Consider the following 21,817-nt stretch of genomic DNA (forward strand, 5'->3'; position numbering starts at 1 on the left):
AGGGGATATGGACAAGTAGGTGGAATTGGTTTAGAACAACATCTCAGTTGGCCCAGACGTGGCAGGCCAAAGAGCCCATTCCTGTGCTGTACTGTTTTATGTTCTATGCTGTCTTGACTTCACTGCTACCATAAAGAGTGAATTAAAATTGCACTTCTCCTAACATGGTCATAGGTGATTGCGGGAGTCGTGGATGGGATTCCAAAAGAAGGAAAATTTGGGAGACCATGCATGCACGTATCACTGATGTCTCAAAGTGCTTTACAGTCAACAATGACACTTCCTGGAGTGTTTTCACTGTTGTTTTGCAGGCAAATTGACTTGACTGGCGTGAGCCAGTGCATCCAGAAATGGAGTCTGAAAATTGGAACAAGGTAAGCTGCACAGAGCTCCCGGATTTAAATTCGTAGGCCAACCAACCCTCAACTGAAACATTTCAAATCTCAAGAAGGACGTCATACCATGTTCCATCAAACAGGTGCACTCGCTGTAATCTTTGTGTAAACAATGGTAATTACTGTCACTTCTCATATTAACTGTATTTGCATTACAGATAGCAGGTTCGCAATCCATTGCATTTGAAAGCTGGTGATACGCTGACAATTGAGAAGGCACCTCTTCCTTTGACCGAGGCGGCAGTGATTAGTGAAACAACATGCAGGAACACAGACTTTTCATTTCAACTACTTAAAGTTAAGCACGGGTAAGGAGACCGGGGGACTCAGTCGTGTTTCACCGCATTCATTGAGTCCTCTGTGCAAAATGAAAGATACTAGGCGGCAAGATGCTCTCGATTTATTTATTTTCGAAAGCAGAAGTTTACTCGGACTGAAAGTTTGCACAGAAAGCAGTATGTGACCCAGAGGCTGACACTGATGGCCTCTCAATAACTGGTTTTCCTCGAGGCGGCAAGACGGCAGCCTGCAGGAGGCTGGAGTGGAAGCTGTGAAGCTGTGCCGCGTACAGCTCTCAGTCCACATTGAAATCCACAATGAGCTTCTCAACTTGTGCAGCTTCAACAAACCCCAGCTCCTTCACAACCTGTAAAGGGGGTTTAGCTGTCCACCACGGCTGCAACTCTCGAAATCCGCATCGATTTGAAATTAATCCAAAATACAAATTCCATTTTCTCCCCTTCGACTTCCCCCTTGAGAAAGGATCTATTTAGAAATGCAACTAAAGTTTGTTTTTCAAAGTGTGATTTATCCGGTAGAGTTCCACACTTCGGAACTACCTTCATTTTGGCGCAATAGATATGATGTAGGAATCGGGGGAGGGATGAATCAGGCTAATGTATTAGAAGCAAAAAGACAGTTGACCCCCTGCCCCCGTCTGAAACTTTATTTTCGGAAATGCATGATGCAAGAGCGGAGGAGGTAAGCGCAAGTTGTGTAGAGACAGAGCATGGCTGCTATGGAGCGCATGGGAGTTCACGCGGTTGGATGATCGTCCCTGCATATTGAAGAAAGGAAGCGAGTGGGGCGGAGCACAGGCTGTGACCAACTTCCAGCTGTACTGACTGGAGGAGAAGGCAGTCTGTGTTTGTGAACCGGACACGTGTGTAGATACTCGTGTTGTGTTATCAACTTATTGATTGCCTTCATAAACTGTTATGACCTGGTGATTTCTCGTTTCCCGAAGAAACTGGTGGTAAGGATTGTCCATGGAATCCGGTCTTTATTTCTTAAATATAATGCTTATTGTGACTTCTTTATCGGTGAAATTTGTTGTGCAATGTGGAATGTTAGAATCTGTTACCAAACTGTGGATCTTAAATATAAATGATTAAATGAGTGTCACTTTTTGGATGGAGTAAGTGTCAAGTTATTTGTGAAGTTTGATTTTAGTTTTCAAAGCATAGCTTCTTTTCAGTTATATTGGCCACAAGGTGTTCTGGTGTACATTTGAGAATAGGCTGTTTATTTTCTCCCCTGGGGGCGCTAGTATTATTTTGCTCCGTTTAGAAATTGTTTACAGTATTTTTGATGGTTTGACCCTTTCCACACAATCACAGCACAGTCAGTTTTGGTAATTACCAGGTACCAGGTAGACGGTAAGCAAGAGCAGTCCAGGATGACTTTGAGATAGTAAGAACTGTTGGAGTCAGGGATACCACAGTGTGGAGCTGGAGGAACACAGGCCATTCAGCGTCAGAGGAGCAGGAAAGTTGTTTCAGGTCAGGAGCTTTCTTTGATTTCAATTGTGGAGGGAAGTGGTTTTTGCCCATTTTACCATTGTCTTCTGTTTGTTGTCACTTGACTAATTTATTAGCGTTCCTTTGAAGCAGTAACCAGCATGTTGATAAAGTGGAACTTGTAGTTGTGGTGGAATTGGAGTCCCAAATGGCATTGATAACACACAAGCAAATGTGCAGGTGGTAACATGCATAGAATCATTGAATCCCTCCAGTGTGGAACAGGTCATTCTGCCCAACAAGTCCATACTGACTCTTTGAAGAGAGTCCCACATAGATTCACCTCCATACCCTATCCCTGTAACCCCATATTTCTCATGGCTAATTCACTTAATCTGCACATCCCTGGACACTATGTGCAATTTAGCATGGTCAGACCACCCAGCCTACACATCTTTGGACTGTGGGAGGAAACTGGAGCACCTGTACGTAACTTATGCGGACACAGGGAGAATGTGCAAACTCCACACAGACAGTCACCCGAAGTTAGAATTGAACCCAGGTCTCTAGCACTGTGAGGCAGCAGTGCTAACCACTCCATGATGAAGGATTCTTAATCTAGTGGATTGGATCTAATGTACTTTTTCTGATGGTAGTCCAGGGCTCTTGTGGCCCAATGGTAATCTCCCTACCTCTGATCCAGGAGCTCTGGGATCAAGTGTTGCCAGTTCTAGAGGTGTGTAATCATATTGCTGAACAGGCTGGTTAGAAAATATAAAGTGGTTTTAACGTGTCTACCTGTCTGAAAACGACTGATCTTGGAAGTTAAGCAAACTCAGACGTGGTTAGTACTTCGATGAGTGATCCATTGGGAATACCAGGCTTTGAGGGCTGTTAGGGCACATTGATAATGTACCTCCCTCTTAGTTAGAAGGCCCAGGTTCAAGTCCCACCTTCCCCAGATTAATTGGGAAATATCTAGAAAGGTTGTCAGGAAAATAAGTTGTCAAGAGGAAGAATCAACAAAGGGGTATGGATAGTTCAAATGAGTGGGGGGGTGGATTGCAGTTGGAGTACAATGTGGAAAAAATGAATGTGTCCACTTTGACAGGAAGAGTAGTAAAACTATTATTTTACTGAAGGGAGGCTGCAGAACTCTAACAGTTATTTCTGGGTGTCCATGTACATAAATCGCTAAATGTTTATATGCAGGTATCGAAGTAATGAGGGAGTGAAATGGAATGTTGGTGTTAATGGCAAGAGGAATGGAACATAAAAATAAAGCAGTGTTAAAATAACTATACCTTAGTGAGACCACATCAGAAGTATCTTGTACAGTTTTGGTCTCCTTACTAGGGACATGAATGCATTAAAAGCAGTTCAGAGAAAGATTCCTGGGATGAAAAAATAAGGTTTGTAAGGAAAGGGTAGGCATGGTGGACTGTAGGTATTGGAATTTGGAAAAAGTGCGTTGATCTTACTGGAACATATAAAATCCTGAGAGGCTTGACAATGTGGATTCTGAGAGGATATTTCACCTTCTGGAGGAGTGTAGGATGAATTTTAAAAGTTGAGTGTCTCTCAGTTGTGATCGAGATTGAGATTTTTACACTTGAAGTGTCATTTGTCATTTAACATTCTGTTCTCCAGACAGCAATGTATGAAAGACAGAGTTAGACTCATTTGTGTTCAATAGAAGAGTCAAAGGTGAAGGCGGGCTGACGGGAGAATGGAGTTGCAGCAACAATCAGATCAACCAGGATCATGTTAAATGGCAGAACTGGCTTGAGGTAACAAATGGCCTCCTCCTGCTCTTAATTCTGGCATTCTTGGATGAATAATTGAGCATAGGAGGATTGAAAACTGTGGAGCTGAAGTGAGATGACTACTGCAGTGTGGTGGGATGTTAGTCTATTGCAAGTTTCAATGGCAAGAGGAAGAAGTTTGGAAAGGAATGGGTTGGTACAAACCTGTGAACTTAGAAATTAACAAAGTTTGTGCACCTCTATAACACCCTTGAGTCTGAATCAATTGCCTTTGGAAAGCACTTTTGTTTTAGACAGCCCTACATTGCTCATCATAAGTGCAGCAGTGGTCTAAATGCAGTACATTCCCAGGTGCCATTGGTACTATCTTTCTATGCAGACACGCAGACTGTCTATAGGAAATAGGAAAATAATGACCAGTAATAGTGTTTTGGCAGTGCCATAATAACATGCTGTATATATATATATATATATATATATATATATATATGAGATTTTAGTGAGGAACTTGTAGCTCTTCTTCTCTACTCACATCATCTTCATGCATTGTAGCCCCTTGTCAACCAGTACCAGCATAGAGTAGCATGGTGGCACAGTGGTTAGCATTGCTGCCTCACAGCACCGGTGATCCAGGTTTGACTCCAGCCCTGTCTTTCTGTGTGGAGTTTTCCCATTCTCCCATTGTCTGCATGGGTTTCCCTTGGGTGCTCTGGTTTCCTCCCACAGTCAAAAGGTGTGCAAGTTAGGTGATTGGCCATGCTAAAAAGCCCTGCAGTGTCCGGTGATGTGCAGTCTAGATGGATTTTTCTTGGTAAATATGGGTTATTTTTATAAGTTTGGGCCTGAATCTGGGTGGGATTCTCTACGGAGAGTTGGTGCTGACTTGATGGGCTGAATAGGTTTCTTTCTGCACCTTAGGGATTCTATAATAACTCAAAATCAGATAATTTTCTTATTTAGTTCTCATAGGACATTGTGTAGTAACTGGTTGTTGGTGTGTTTGTGTAGACAGCAATAGTAATGAAACTTGAAAAATGATGATTTGGGTGTGCATTGCGCTCAATATAGTTTTAGAAGTATATTGACACTTTGTAAATTTAAATCTATTTTTACTCCATGTTTGAATGAAAACTGAATACACGCTCCCCTGCATCACCATCCATGTTTATACTTGTGTGTACTTCTCTTGGCCTTTGCTATTTATGATCTCTTACTTTAAAGAACAATTGGTTAGTTCCTAAATTTCTGTGGAAAAAGAAATCAAGAATTGCCATAGTATCTTTATTCTGTTAATCAATTTCTAATTGTTGCTCCCTTTATTTTGTGCTGTTAATGCTTGTTAGGATGAAACTTAATTCTTTCACCAGTGCTTTTGTGGATGGACATTGTTAATTTGAGGACATCAGGATTCTTGAGAACAGTGGAATAGTAAAGCTGTCAGCAGTGCTTTTAATTGAATCGTGATGTTTTACTGAATGTTAAGAATTTAGCTTGCGAACCCTTTTATTTGACAGGTATTGCCTCATGAGTGGAATTTATTTATCAAAGCTACATTTCCAACTGCAAGCGTACCTCTTTTGCAAGGCATGATAATATGTAAACAGAGCATTCTCTCAGATTAACTATTAAAAGTTAAAACAAAGTAGGAAATCTTCCACTGAGCAGCAAAGTTCCTTACAATGACCCTGCATTTAAAAGGGAAGGGTTCAGTAACTGATTAGGACAGTCCAACAATCTCACAATCAAACTGGCAACCGCATTGCATTTTTGTTGCTGCTTTGATGTTGTATCTTTCATTGCATTGCTACAGGTTGCACCACCATAGTCTGCAGTCCAAATAGCTAACAAATAAGCTTTTCCTTAAGAGTTCTTTCCTTTTTATTCTTTGTAATAAGCGAGACCATGAACACCTTGAAAACCTTTTTTTCTCTTTATTCATTTAAGGGATGAGTGCATTGCTAGCCAGGCAGCATTTATTGCCCTATTCCCTAATTGCCCAGAGAGCAGTTAACAGCCAACCACATTGCTGAAGTCACATATAGACCAAACCAGGTAAGGATAGCAGTTTAAAAACTGAAAGAACTGCGGATGCTGCAAATCAGGAACAAAAACAGAAGTTGCTGGAAAAGCATTTAACATTTTGGGTCCGGTGACTCTTCCTCAGGACAAAACATTAACTCTGATTTTTTGCCAAGGATGGCAGTTTCTTTCCCTAAAGCACACAAGGGATCCGGATGGATTTTCCCAGAAATCGGTTCATGAACATCATTAGACTCTTAATTCCAGATTATTATTTAATTCAAATTCCATCATCTGCCATGGTGGGATTCAAACCCATGTCCCCAGAGGGTTTCTGGGTTAACAGTCCAGCGATAATACCACTAGGCTGTTGCCTTCCCTTAAGCCTGTTTTGGTTTTGATGAGTAAGGATACACAGACTGCTTGGTTAAATAAATAGTTTAGAAGAGCAAAGTTACTTCGGGACACAAATTCACAAATCGTTCATGGTAGCCAATCAAAGTAATGAAGTTGTAAAATGGAAAAGGAGGTTTTGTGGCACAGTAAGCCTCTGAGCCAGAGCTCTGGTTTTGAGTCTCTAACTGGCACTTGATAGCCAAAGCAGATGTATTCATGTTGCAGCCAGACAGGTTGAGTACCAATCTGCAAATCCTTACAGCACTTCCCAGCAGTAAGTGGTAAAAGCAGCAGACACTCCAGGTCAGCCACTGCAACATGTACACAGAAGCATGTGTTGCCATAGTAACGTGAGAACTATAATGCACCACCAAACTGCAAATAAGACATTGGCTCTTGTCTAGGGGAATAACAATGGACAGGATATGTTGGACTTTAGTGCAACGTTATTTGAACTATACTTGAATATTATGTTGTGTTCTAACATTCCAATTATAAAAAGAATATAGAAGCACTGGAGAAAAATGAAATAGACTAGGATGATACCAGAACTGAGTGAACTAGGAAGACAGCATGCTTTTATTTCTTCACGAGAAACAAGATGCTGAATAGATCTTAAAATTATGGAGTGGTTTGTTAAAAATAACATAGTGAAGATACTTTTATTGTGGAGTTCAAAACTACTACAATTAAATGCACAATAGTCAGTCATTAAAAAAGGCAGTGCATATAGTGACAAATTGTATGTATACAGTTCCCTTAACATTGTAAAAGGTCCCAGCATGCTTCACAGAACTATTGTCAAACAAAATTGAATGCAGACCTCACTAAGAAGGTACTGGGGCATGTAACCAAAAACTTTGGTGAAAGAGGTTTCTTCCCTGAGGAGAGAGGGCAAGGTAGAAAATTATAGTACTTTGGGAGGCAATTCTAGAGCTAAGGCTGAAAGACCACAAAAAAAAGGAACAGCAGAAGCCTGCTCTGCCAATCTATAGAATCGTGCAGGAGGTCAAGGGGTGACATTATAGAGGTTTATAACATCGTGAAGGACATAGATAAGGTGAATAGCAAAGGCCTTTTTCCTAGGGTAGGGCAGTTCAAAACCAGGGGCATACTTTTAAGGAGCCAGGAGAAAAATTTTAAAAGGGATATGAGGGGCACCTTTATCACAAAGGGTGGGTTGTACGTGAAATGAATTAGAAGAAGCAGTGGTAGACACAGATACAGTTACAACATGTAAAAGACATTTAGACAGGTGCATAAATAGGAAGTGTTTTAAGGGATGTGAGCCAAACACAGCCAAATGGTACCTGTTTAGTTTGTGAAACTTGTTGGTCAACATGGATGGGTTGGACTGAATGGTTTGTTTCTGTGCTGTATGACTCTATGGCTGATCCAGCATTCTTCATAACTACTTTCCTGTCCTTTCTCTGTAAGCCTCGATTCTCCTACTGATCAAGAATCTCTTTGTCTAACTATAAGTAGAGCTGAGGTAACATGCCTTTGTCAAGGGGGATTCATGCCTAACAAACTTGTTAGAATTCTGTGAGGAGGTGACAAGCAAGTTGGATAAAGGAGAGCCAGTGGATGTGATCTATTTGGACTTCCAGAAGGCCTTTGACAAGATGCCACATGGGAAGCTGCTAAATAAGATGAGTCCATGTTGTTAGAGCAAGGTGGAGCTGAGAGTAGAGATGAAGATGTCTTTTTCAGGATGGCAGCTGGTGACTAGTGGAGTTCTGCAGTGGTTGATGTTGGCACCAGAACTATTCATGTTAAACATCTGTGATCTGGATGAAAGAACTGAGGCTACCGTTGCTAAGTTTGCATGTGACACAAAGATGGGTGGAGGGACAAGTAGTGTTGAGGGACTGCAGAAGGAATTGAGCAGATTAGTAGAGTGGGTAAAGAAATAATAGAATAAAATGTGGGAGGGTATGCGGTTGTGTACTTCAGTAGGAAGAATTGAGGCATAAACTGTTTTCTAAATGGAGAAAGGCTTCAGAAAACTGAAGCACAAAGGGACTTGGGAGTCCTAGTTCAGCATTCTCTTCAGCTAAAATGCAGGTTCAGTTGGCAGTTAGGAAGTCAGAAATGCAACGTTAGCACTCTCTTTGCAAGAGGGTTGGAATACTAGAGCAGACATATACCACCGAGGCTGTATAAGGCTGTGGCCAGGCCGCATTTGGAATATTGTGAGCAGTTTTTGACACCGCATCTAAGTGTAGATCTTGGCCTTGGAGAGGGTCCAGAGGAGTTTTACTCGAATGATCCCGGGGCTTGTCATATGGGAGTGGGTGAGGACCCTGGGTCTGAACTCAGTGGAATTTAGTAGGATATTGGGGGAGCTCACTGAAACTTACAAAATATTCAGAGGCCTGGATAGAATGGATGTGGAGGAGATTCTTACACGAGTAGGAGAGACTTGGTACTGAGAGCACAACCTCAGTGACTCTTTTGAATGGAGATGAGGAATTTCTTCAGTCACCTGGTGGTGAATCTGTCAAATGCATTGTCACAGAAGGCTGTGGAGGCTATGTCACTGAATGTATTTAAGATAGGTTCTTGATTGGCAAAGAGATCAGATGTTATAGGGAGAAAGCTGGTGACTGCGTCGAGAAACAAATTGGCTACAGTTGAATGGTGGAGCAGACTTGATAGGCCAAGTAGATTATTTTACTCCCATAGTTTATGGTCTATCTCAGCCTTAAATACACAAGAACTCTTTCCCCATAGCTCTCCATGGCAAGGAGTTCCAAAGATACTCAACCGTTAAGAAATTCTATTCCTCACAGTCTTAAATTGACATAGCTTAAGTCAGAGATAATGCTGTCTGGTCTTAGACACTCCCATGAGGAGAAACATCTTCTCACTCTTTACCTAGGCAAGCCCCTTAAGAATCCTACATGTCAATGAGGTCACCTCTCATGGGATCACATCTCATTCACCTAAATTTCAGTGAGTAGAGTCCTAAACTATTTAACTTTTGCTCATAAGACAATCCTTCCATACCAGGGGTCATCCTAGTGTAACTTCTCTGAACTACCGCCAGTGAAATTCTATCTTACCTGTAAGAAAAAGGGGAACAAAACTACCCAGTTTTCTAGTTGTGGTCTCCCCAGCACCTTATACTATTGCAGCAAGACTTCCCTACCATTATACTCCAACCAATCTTGAAATAAGAGCCAACATTCTATTAGCCCACTTGATTACCGACTGCACCTGTGTACACTCTGTTTACCGTGCACAAGATGTGCCATTTCCTTGTCCCCCAAAATTGTCTCCCAGATTCATTTTCTAAGGGGCCTAAGTTCACTTTGACCTTTTTTCTTTTTGTATATTTAATGGAGTGCTTATTGTCAGTTTTTGCATACCATGCTAGTTTGCCCTTGTAGTTTATTTTCTCTGCCTTTGTTATCTTTTTAGACTTCCTTTGCTGGATTCTGAATTTATCCCACTCTTTGGAGCTTTTAGTACGCTTTTTAACTTGGGCCTTAGTAGCTAAAGGTATAGCACTCACTGGTGAAATGGGGAATGTTGAAGAGGTTAGACTAAGAGGATTACAGAGATCCCTAAGGGGTTTGGGGAGATTAATGATCGGCAGAGAAAAAGTCATAGAGAGATTAGAGAATGAGAAGCAAAATTCAAAAGTTAAGGTATTGGATTGGAAGCTATCAAAGATCTCTGAGCACAGGAGTAATAGGTTAATATGACTTGGTGTAAGTTAATAAACAGGCATTAGTGTTTTGGATGTGTCAAAGCTAATGGAGAATAGAAATGGAAGGCCAACTAGGAAAGCATCGGAAATCTCGAATTGAGAGGTGTTAAGGTACAGATGCAAAGTAACTGATTGTAGAAGCTGCAGGTGGAAATCTGTCAAGATATTTCTTTGAGAAATTGGCATGGTACTTGTGTGGGCAGTAGAGACCAGAATTTTACATGAAGGGGTGTGTGGAAAAGGCAAGGTGTCAGAACATAGAACAGTACAGCACAGTTCAGGCCCCTTGGCCCACAATGTTGTGCCAACCTGTTATCCTACTCTAAGATCAAGCTACCCTGCATACCCTACATATTGCTATCATCCATGTGCCTATCCAAGAGTCGATTAAATGTCCTTACTGTATCTGACTCCATTAGTACTGCCGGCAGCTCATTCCACCAACCCCCCACTCTCTGTGTAAAGAAGCTACCCTGACCTCTCCCCTGTTGCTTCCTCCAATCACCTTTAAAATTATGCCCCCTTGTAATAGTCATTTCCGCCCTGGAAAAAAGTCTCTGGGTATCCACTCTATCTATGCCTCTCATCATCTTGTACACCTCTATCACATCATCTCTCGTGCTTCTTCACTCCAATGAGAAAAACCCTAGCTCCCTCAACCTTTCCTCATAAGACCTGCCCTCCAGTCCAGGCAGAATCCTGGTAAATCTCCTCTACACTCTCTCTAAAGCTTCCACGTCCTTCCTATAATGAGGTGATCAGAACTAAACAAAATATTCCAAGTGTAGTCTAACCAGGGTTTTATAGAACTGCAACATAACCTCAAACTCAATTCCCCCGTCAATGAAAGCCATCGTACCATACACCTTCTTAACAACTCTATCAACTTGGGTTGCAACTTTGAAGGATCTATGCATATGAACCCCAAGATCCCTCTGTTCCTCCACTCTGCCAAGAATCCTGCCATTAACCCTGTATTCTGCATTTAAATTCAACCTTCCAAAATGAATCACTTCACACTTCTCCAGGTTGAATTCTATTTGCCGCTTCTTTGCCCAGTTCTGTATCCTGTCTATGTCCTGTTGCAACCTACAACAGCCCTCCACACTACCCGCATTTCCACCAACCTTCGTGTCATCGTCAACCTTACTAACCCACCCCTCCACTTCCTCATCCAAGTCATTTATAAAAATCACAAAGAGCAGGTGTTTCAGAACAGATTCCTGCAGAAGGTCACTGAGCTCCATCCACTACCACCCTCTGTCTTCTCTTGGTCAGACAATTCTGGCCCAGACAGTCAAATTTCCCTGAATCCTATGCCTCCTTACTTTCTGAACGAGCCTACCATGGGGAGCCTTATCAAATGCCTTGCAAAATCCATATACTCCACATCAACTGCTCGACCTTCATCAAATGTGTTTTGTCACATCCTCAAAGAATTCAGTAAGGCTTGTGAGACATGACCCACACCTTTCAAAGCCACTGGCAATTTCTAATCAAACTGTACTTTTCTAAATAATCATAAATACTATCTCTCAGAATCCTCTCCAATAAGTTTCCCCATAGAAGTAACAGAAATACAGGGCCAGATCAGGGTTTGGTAAGAACACCAGTAAACATTGGGTGGATGGTATGGGGCTGGATGGTATGGGGGTGGGTGGGGGTGGTACGGTTGAGGCTTGTGGTGAAAGGAACAGCCAGGAGGAGGATGTCTTGAAGAGAGAATGGTGTCATCATTGTGCACCCACACTTCCCCACTAGCACGGCATAATTGCAATCTTACAGGATAAATTCTTGAATGATGAAATGTGGTGGACAGGCATTTTAGAGGGTATTATAGAGAGGGGTGGTTATCGCTGATCTGCTAGATGTTTTCCAAGGATTAGCATATAAATGGATGAGTGGAATAGGGGGAAAGATTGTGAAGGTTAGTGTCTAGTGTGTCTGCTGGGTGGAAGTTCAGACTCAGGAAGGTATAGAGTAGGTGGAGTTGCTGTTTATAATGAGGAAGCAACAGAAGCTCCAAGGGTGCTTTGGAGGATGCCAGTGCTGTCTCAGGATAGCAACAGATGAGCGTAAAAGTTGAAGAAGACTATAGGACGATTCAGAGATTAGGGAGGGCAATATATTCAAGAAGTGTGAAATGGAAGTAGGCAGAACTGGCAGGAGTGTATGGTTTGGAAATGATAAAGAGAAAAGAGAACAAAAAAGGATTCAGCATTGTAGTGAACATAGATTACATTTTGAAAGTTTAAAAAGGATAAAATAGTAATCCAACATATGCTATAAATTTTCAGCAGTGCACCAACATAAGAACCCGAATACAAAGTACTCAGTACCGTATGGCCTAAACCACTTCCATATGTTATTGTTAGGCAGTGCTCAATGCCATCAGAACAACTGTAATATCAAATTGTATAAAATAAGAATTAAAATGATCCCAAATGCTGTACAGTGTTTGGAAGGTTCTGTCAAGAATGTTTTTGAGCATAGACATATAGCAATTAATGCAAAACTTGAGGCAGAGATAGATTATAAATGTAGAATAAAGCTGTGTGCTGGAAAGGATAAACTTGCATTCACATAGTGCCATTCATGACCACAAGACATCCTAAAGCATGGTATAGTCAGTGCAGTGCTTTCAAGTTTACTGTTGTAAGCTAATGTTGGGAAGCACACCAAGCACTTTATGAGATAATGATTAAGTGGCAGATGGAGTTTAATTTAGGTAAATGTGAGGTGCTACATTTTGGAAAGGCAAATCAGGGCAGGTCTTAATAGTGAGGTCCTGGGGAGTGTTGCTGATCGAAGAGACCTTGAGTGCAGGCTCATAGTTCTTTAAAAGTGGAGACACAGGTAGAGAGGATAGTGAAGAAGGTATTTGGCATACTTGCCTTTATTGGTCAATGCATTGAGGATAGGAGTTGAGACATTATGTTGGAGTTATACAGGACATTGGTTTGGCTACTTGTGGAGTATTGCCTGATATTGTGGCCTCCATCCTATAAGAAGGATGTTGTGAAACTTGAAAGGGTTCAGAAAAGATTTGAGTATTTTGCCAGGGTTGGAGGGTTTGGGTTATGGTGAGAGGCTGAATAGGCTGGGGCTATTTTCCCTAAAACATCGGTGGCTGAGCAGTGACCTTTTGAAGTTTGTAAAATCATGAAGGGCATGGATAGAATAAGTAGGCATGGTCTTCTCCCCAAGGTGGAGGAGTCCAAAACTAGGAGCATAACTTTAAGGTGAAAGGGGAAGGATATAAAAGGGACCTAAGGGGCAACCTTTCATGCAGAGGGTGGTGCATGTATGGAATGAAAGTGGTGGGGGCTGGTATGATTACAACATTGAAAAGGCATCTGGATGAATATGTGAATCGGAAGGGTTTAGAAGGAAATGGGCCAAATACTGGCAAATGTGATTAGATTTGTTTGGATATCTGGTCGGCAGGGACAAGTTGGACTGAAGGGGTCTGTTTTTGTGTTGTATACTTCAATGATTAGGTGAATTGTTTTCAATGATGATGATTAAGTGAAAGAATAATTGGTCAGGTACCAGAGAATTCCTGTACTCAACTTTTATGGCCATCCAAGAAAGCAGCTGGGTCTCTGTTTAACATCTCATCTTAAAGACGGCATCCGATAATGTAGCACCTCCTCAGAACTAACTCCACCGAAGTGGATTTGAACCATTATCCTTCTGATTCCTAGTTAAGATATCTACCACTGAACCAAAGCTGATACTAGATCATCACTGAGGCTCCAAGTGACCTCCAGAGTAATTCCATCATGTCCTAAAACAAAAATGATCCCCTTTTATGTATTAAAATTAAATCAATACATTCCACCAGAAATAAATTTATGCCAAATTGTATATAATCTGGTTCCCCTTGCTAGCAGCATGGTTAATAAAACCACGGCATTTGCAGTGTTCATTTTACAATGAAATTTGCAAGATCTCTTCATTCACTCAAAGTAAGTGAGTTATACCTGGAATATTGAATTTAAATTTACAGTCTTTCAAACAGGTATACAGGAATGAAACTCATGTTCTTACATCTTCTACTTGGGAATCCTTTTAATGAGAAGCAGGTATTGGAGCGGCATGGTCGCTCCATGGTTAGCACTGCTGCTTCTTGGCACCAGCAGCCTGGGTTTGATTCCACCCTGAGGCTTTGTGGAGACTGCACATTCTCCCCGTGTCTGTGTGGGTTTCCTCCAGGTGCGCTGGTTTCCTCCCATGTCCAAAGATGTCCAGTCTAGGTGGTTTGGCCATGCTAAATTGCCCGTAATATTCAGGGATGTGTAGATTGGGTGACTTGTAGAGGGATGGGTCTGGGTGGGATGTTCTGAGGGCCTTGTTGGGCCGAAGGGCCTGTTTCCACACTGTAGGGATTCTATGATGATTTGGTCATTATTGAATTGGTGAAACAAAGTAAGGAAATTTGGGTGTATTGTAAAAATGAATTTCCTTCACTGTTTACATGGAAAATCATCTTAACTTTCTACTTCTGTTGATTTTCAGGACTAGTGATGGGGCTGCAAGGGCAGGCTAAATCACAAGGTCTGAATATTCAAGCCAGCCAGGTTAATGTTTCTTCTAATAATGCTGCAACTCAAAGGCTATTGAGCCACAATTACTAATCATGTTGATATGTAGAACCTTTGAAATTTGGCCTGTGGAGAAACACTGCTAAATCTACTGTTGGACTTTATGCAAGCAACTACCTTGGCTTTTTACGTGTGCGTGCAAGAATATTTAAATACAAAATTGTAGATTTTTAGTTTATGGAAAGTGTGAGCATACCATTTCTGGCCATTTTTAAAATCATACTGGATTTAGAAGACATTTACCAGGATGTTGCTGGGAATGGAGGGTTTGAATTATGGGGAAAGTCTGGATAGGCTGGGACTGCTTTTAAAACATAAGAACATGACAGCTAGGAGCAGGCGTAGGCCATCTGGGCCCTTGAGCCTGCCCTGCCATTTAATAAGATCATGGCTGATCTTTTTGAGACTCAGCTCCACTTATCGACCTGCTCACCATAACCCTTAACTCCTTTACTGTTCAAAAATTTATCGAGCCTTGCCTTAAAAACATTCAGTGAGGTAGCTTTAGCCACTTCACTGGGCAGGGAATTCCACAGATTCACAACCTTTTGGGTGAAGAAGTTCCTCCTGACCTCAGTCCTACATCTGCTTCCCTTTATTTTGAGGCAATGCCCTCTAGTCCTAGTTTCACCTACTAGCGGAAACAACCTCCCTGCCTCCACCTTATCTATTCCCTTCGTAATCTTATATGTTTCTATAAGATCTCCCTTCATTTTTCTGAATTCCAATGAGTATAATCCCAGTCTACTTAGTCTCTCCTCATAATCCAACCCTCTCAACTCTGGAATCAACTGAGTGAATCTCCTCTGTACCCCCTCCAGTGCTAGTATATCCCTTCTCAAGTAAGGAGACCAAAACTGCACAAAGTACTCCAGGTGTGGCCTCACCAGGCCCCTATACAGCTACAGCATAGCCTCCCTGTTTTTAAACTCCATCCCTCCAGCAATAACAGACAAAATTCCATTTGCCTTTTTAATTACCTGCTGCACCTGCAATCCTACTTTTAGCGATGCACAAGGACACCCAAGTCCCACTGCACAGCAGTGTGTTGCAATTTTTTTACCATTCAAAACATAGTCCTTTGTGCTGTTATTCCTAGCAAAACGGATGACCTCACACTTATCACCATTGTACTCCTTCTGCCAGACCTTTGCCCACTCACTTAGACTATCTATATCCCTCTGCAGACTTTCATTGACTTCTGCACACTTTGCTCTACCACTCATCTAAGTGTCATCTGCAAATTTTGACACACCACACTTAGTCCCCAACTCCAAGTCACTTTTCACTTAGGAGGTTGAGGGGTGACTTAATGGAAGGGTTATAGGTAAGGTGAATAGCATGGAGTCTTTTCCCTGGTGGGGATTTCAAGAACACGGGACATATTTTTTAATGTGAGATGAGAAAGATTTTAAAAAAGGCATGGGGGCAATTTTTTTTTACACAAAGTGGTGTGTGTGTGGAATGAACTTCCTGAGGACGTGGTGGCTGTGGATATGGTCGCAGTGTTTAAAAGACATCTAGGTAAGAGCATGCATGAGAAATATTTGGAGAGATATGGGTCAAACGCAGGCAGGCGGGACTAGTTTAGTTTGGGATTATGGTCAGTGTGGACTGCTTGGACCAAAGGTCTGTTTCTATGCTGCATGACTGATCTCAATGTGCTTCCCTGAAACGTCTTGATCTCGTACTGTTTGCAATCATACAATCTTCTAAGATCATGTTACCCTGGCATAAAGCCTATTACAGAACATTAGATAATTATTCAATTTGATTTTGGTCAGAAGATTCAGTTAATCTATTACATGGGATCAGACTGGAGTCATAGAAATTACAGCACAGAAGAGGGCTATTTAACCCATTGGTCCCATGCTATCTTTCTGATTACTTTTCGGATTTTGAGAGGAATGCTTATGATTCATAATCTCTTGGTTCCCTTGTTCGGTTGAGCATGTTACTAATCACTTGTGGCAAATTCCATATCGCAGTTGTTGGAAATTTGATACTAAAATTTGGCAAGGTTTCTGCATTTTGAATATATTGATCCTGGAGGTCTTGGCTTGCAGCAACTACTCAAATAGCTCACAGATTTTCCAGTATTTGCCTGCGAAATCTGGCATGCCATTTGCTTGTACTGACTGGACATATTCCTGTTGCAACCTATGTACATACAGCATTTAGTAGAAAATTTACTTGGCTGGAGTTTATTACTGAGAATTCTTGGCTGAGTACTTTAAAATCAATAGAAGCAAACAATCTCCCTTCATTAAACAAACTCCATCTCCTTTCTGAGGTGATCAATTAACTTCCACCCATATATCAGTGCATTAATGTAACATTTATTCCCAGTACTTTATCTACTTCTGTAAATATCTGTGACGTTGTTTCAATGGAAGGAAAACAGACCGAAGTTCTTTAGTTTAAACCGTAAATGTAATTTTATGTAAATTGCCACAATGTCCAAATTTTGGAATAAAGTAAGTTTTTAAAAAGAGCAGTTTAATGGGGATTTTGTATAAATAGAAGTAAGAAAAGCCTGGTTATATCCTAAAATAAATGCTGGAATACTTGTATAAATATTACCTTTTTCAGATTCTGTCATGTCCCCATTCATGTATTCAGTACAACGGACACAAGGTGACATAGGCCAAGGGCAGTGCATCTGTTTCTTTACATTTGTTGTCAACAGAATTGATCTGGTTCAATTCCTCACGTAGGTTGCCACTGTGTATATGTTGCAATAAATACATAAAAGAAACTGAGAAAAAGGCATGTGATAATGTACTTAGAATAAGATCAACCGCTGCATAAACTGCTTTTAAATTATATGTCTCAAAATCGATTTCAATAGAGATTTTAACATACCTATTTTGCCTTGAGACATTAATGAAACAAAGCTCCTTTAGGTGGATGTATCTTCTACTTTGTCATCACCTTTCTGCTTTTCCTATTTTGCTGTAGGTGGCTGTAATGCTTCCTCATCTCCCCTATAAGTCACATTCTTATGTAAGTTTCTTGCCACCATGGCTTGCCTCTTTTCTTCCTGATGATCGTGTCTCTATCACCTGCCTCACTACATTTACGTGCTGTCTATGTGACTGATGACCATACCATTTCACCCTCTTCTCAGCTACATGTTATGGTGCTTCCACAATCTTTGTTAATCTTCTTGTTTTTATTTATTCTGTCATGGGACATAGTGTTGCTGGGTGGACCAGCTTTTATTGCCATCCCTAGTTGCCCTTGAGAAGGTTTCTGGTAATTACTGCATATATCCATCTCATTGTCTGCATGTTATTAATGTTTAATAGTAACTACAGTTTTCCTGGTGTTGCCCATACTTCTACACTATATATAAAACCAGGCAGGTTACACAGATTCAAAAACAGAAGTTGATGGAAAAGCTCAGCAGGTCTGGCGGAAACACAGAAGTTACACAGATTCTTCCTTTTCAGTTTCAATCCTATAACACATCACTGCCCTTCTTCCAGTTGCTGCAACCAGATCTAATCCTTTTTCTAATTTATGTCCCCATTTTAAAAAGAAGTATTTTTATTTCTCAATGGGATGTAGGCATTGCTCATCCCAAATTGCCATAAAGAAGGTGGTGGTGATTTGCACCAGCTTCTGCAACCCTTTGGTTGTAGGGTCACCCACAATGCCATTGGGAAGGGAGCTCCAGGATTTTGACAGGTGACAATGAAGGAATGGCACTTATGATTCCAAGTCAGGATGGTGACTTGAGACTGCATTTTTCTATTCGCTTTCTCTAGGTCTTCACTCTTACACCTTCACTGATCCTCTTCCTTTGGTTCAAGCTGATAGTCCATTTACTGAGCTTTTAGGTAACTGATCTCCATACTCCCTCTGTTCCAGTGCTCTTCTCTAGATACTTGGCCATGTTTATAATTACATCCTTCACATAGCTCAGTGTCATCTGAACATCATTGACCATGACACTTTCTGTCTGATTGCTCAGTTAAAACAGCCATGTCAGTCAGGAAGAGGAAGAGAGTGAATGCTTATCCTTGTTGCAATCCAACTTGTACTTTGAAACTGGCACCCCATCACCACCAGCACCAATATGACTTCCTGTCACCAGTCCTTGCTTTCTCGTGTCCTTTTCAGCCTCTCCTGAATTTTTAATCTTTCTGTTTTACTGACTCACTGCTGTTTTTGTTCTTTAATTCCATCTTCCCTTCCCATCTCCTCTTTCATTTTTCTATTTTATCTTTTCACTTTTGTTTAATTTCCACCTTTCTATTGCTAATGTTTGTGGGGTCAGTTAGACAGTTGGCCATACGGCTGGTTTACAAAGCAGAGTGATGCCAACAGCTTGGGTTCAATTCCTGCAAAGGTTGAGGTTGCCATGAAAGGGAAGAGGTTGAGAAGAGTCCTTCCTGCAGTGTAGTGACCCTCAAGTTAAATGACACTTGTGTGTCTCTCTCTTGCGCTCTCTCTCTCTATTGACAGAGCAGCTCTATAGCCTAGTAGGACTACAGCAAGATAATAAAATGTGAGGCTGGATGAACACAGCAGGCCAAGCAGCATCTCAGGAGCACAAAAGCTGACGTTTCGGGCCTAGACCCTTCATCAGAGAGGGGGATGGGGGGAGGGAACTGGAATAAATAGGGAGAGAGGGGGAGGCGGACCGAAGATGGAGAGTAAAGAAGATAGGTGGAGAGAGTGTAGGTGGGGAGGTAGGGAGGGGATAGGTCAGTCCAGGGAAGACGGACAGGTCAAGGAGGTGGGATGAGGTTAGTAGGTAGTGGGGGGTGCGGCTAGGGGTGGGAGGAAGGGATGGGTGAGAGGAAGAACCGGTTAGGGAGGCAGAGACAGGTTGGACTGGTTTTGGGATGCAGTGGGTGGGGGGGAAGAGCTGGGCTGGTTGTGTGGTGCAGTGGGGGGAGGGGACGAACTGGGCTGGTTGAGGGATGCAGTGGGGGAAGGGGAGATTTTGAAACTGGTGAAGTCCACATTGATACCATATGGCTGCAGGGTTCCCAGGCGGAATATGAGTTGCTGTTCCTGCAACCTTCGGGTGGCATCATTGTGGCAGTGCAGGAGGCCCATGATGGACATGTCATCAAGAGAATGGGAGGGGGAGTGGAAATGGTTTGCGACTGGGAGGTGCAGTTGTTTTTTGCGAACTGAGCGGAGGTGTTCTGCAAAGCGGTCCCCAAGCCTCCGCTTGGTTTCCCCAATGTAGAGGTAGCCGCACCGGGTACAGTGGATGATATTCTGCAGCTTTTCCATCAACTTCTGCTCGTTAGCAAAAGAGCAACATCAAGACATGACAACCCACTGAATTTAAACATTAGACTAAGTGGAGGAAAATAAACTAATGAGGACTTCCCTCTAGTAACCAGAGCAATTAGGATTATATGTGGTCAGAGATAATGGGAACTGCAGATGCTGGAGAATCCAAGCTAACAAACTGTGAAGCTGGATGAACACAGCAGGCCAAGCAGCGTCTTAGGAGCACAAAAGCTGACGTTTCAGGCCTAGACCCTTCTCCCGAAACATCAGCTTTTGTGCTCCTAAGATGCTGCTTGGCCTGCTGTGTTCATCCAGCTCCACACATTGTTATCTAGGATTATGTGTGAACTGCAGTAGGTCAAGAAGACAGCTAACTTTCACCTTCTCAAGGGCAACTAGGGACAGGCAATAAATGCTAGCCAGCTGGTGATGCCCATGTTCCACAAGTAAATAAAATTTTCTTATAAAAAATAACATTGGTGATTCCACACATGAACCTACATTGACCTTCGTGGATATCCACTCTTCTTGACAGTCTCCAGACCATGATTTTCTCCACATTTTGAATTTATATGGTAGGAACTTAGGCCCTCGGGTACTTTTGCCATCTTGAATGATCTATTTGAATACTGATATCAGAATCCATTGCCTCCATAACCTCAGAAAATCTTCTTTTGTTGCTAACAGCTCCTTGTATATGACAATGGCCTAGATGTCTCCAACAGAGTCACAGAGTTGTACAGCGCGGAAACAAACCCTTTGGTCCAACGCATCCACGTTGATCACATATCCCAAAACAACCTAGTTACACTTGTCAGCATTTGACCCAAACACCTCCTAAGCCCTTCGGATTTACATACCCATCCAGATGCCTTTTAAATGTTGAAATTGTACCAGCCTGCTCCACTTCCTCTGGCAGCTCGTTCCATACATGCACCGCCACCCCCCCCCCCCCCCCCCCCGGTGTGGAAAAAGTTGCCCTTTAGGCCCCTTTTACCTCTCACCTTAAACCTGTACCCTCTAGTTTTGGACTCCCCAACCATGGGAAAAATATCTTGGCTATTTACCCTATCCATGCTCCTCACGATTTTTATAATTCTCTATAAGGTCATCCGTCAGGCTCTGACGCTCCAAGGAAAATAGCCTCAGCATATTCAGTCTCACCTTATAACTCAAATCCTCCAATCCCAGCAACACCCTTGTAAATTTTTTCTGCAGCCTTTCAAGTTTAAAAATATCTTACCTATAGCCGGGAGACCAGATTGAACACAGTATTCCAAAAATGGCCTAACCAGTGTCCTGGGGAGCCCCAATTCCTATACTCAATGCACTGATCAGTAAAGGCAAGCGTACTAAACTTCTTCATTACCTGTCTACCTGTGATTCCACCTTCGAGGAACTATGAACCTGCACTGCAATGTCTCTTTGGTTGGCAATACTCCCCAGAACCATACCACTAAGTGTATGTCCTGCCCTGATTTGCCTCCCCAAAATGCAATACCTCCCATTTATCTAAATTAAGGTTCATCTTCCACTCATTGGCCCATTTGAGCAAGGTCCCATTGTACGCTGAGGTAACCTTCTTGACTGTCCACAACTCCTCCAACTTTGGTTTCATCTACAAACTTACTAGCTTTTCCTCATGTGTTCACATCCAAATCATTAAAATAAACGACAAAAAGACAAAAATGACAAGTAGAATTCTGAGCTTTTGTTTCCTCGCAGCGAGGCGCTAAACAACTTTATGTATGTTGGTTGCAGTTAACTATATCAAAAAACTCCTGCAAGTAACTAAATCAAATTATAATCAAAGAGCAAATTATCACTTGTATTTTGTTCAGAAGTGGGATTAATCAATAAAATACATTTTGGTAAGCTATATCCAAAATGTATGATACAACCAAGAATTTTTTGGTTT

The 21,817-nt window shown here is 41.9% G+C and overlaps 1 protein-coding gene across 5 annotated transcripts in view; it reads left to right on the forward strand.

Annotated features, from left to right (window-relative positions):
- The window catches only part of LOC125453199 (mitochondrial ornithine transporter 1-like), a 60,326-nt gene that overhangs the window by 18,342 nt on the left and 20,167 nt on the right, over positions 1 to 21,817 (forward strand). The window contains exons 2-3 of one of the 5 annotated variants that reach the window (XM_048532445.2): positions 312 to 374; positions 554 to 703. The gene's annotated coding sequence lies outside the window, so the exon portion shown is untranslated. Of the gene's footprint in view, positions 1 to 311; positions 375 to 553; positions 704 to 949; positions 1,651 to 2,040; positions 2,177 to 21,817 lie in introns of those variants that run through there. The other 4 variants (XM_048532446.1, XM_048532447.2, XM_048532444.2 and 1 more) reach the window with 4 other exon arrangements.

This window comes from Stegostoma tigrinum, chromosome 6 (genome assembly GCF_030684315.1).
Source record: "Stegostoma tigrinum isolate sSteTig4 chromosome 6, sSteTig4.hap1, whole genome shotgun sequence".
In the NCBI taxonomy this organism is placed as follows: domain Eukaryota; kingdom Metazoa; phylum Chordata; class Chondrichthyes; order Orectolobiformes; family Stegostomatidae; genus Stegostoma; species Stegostoma tigrinum.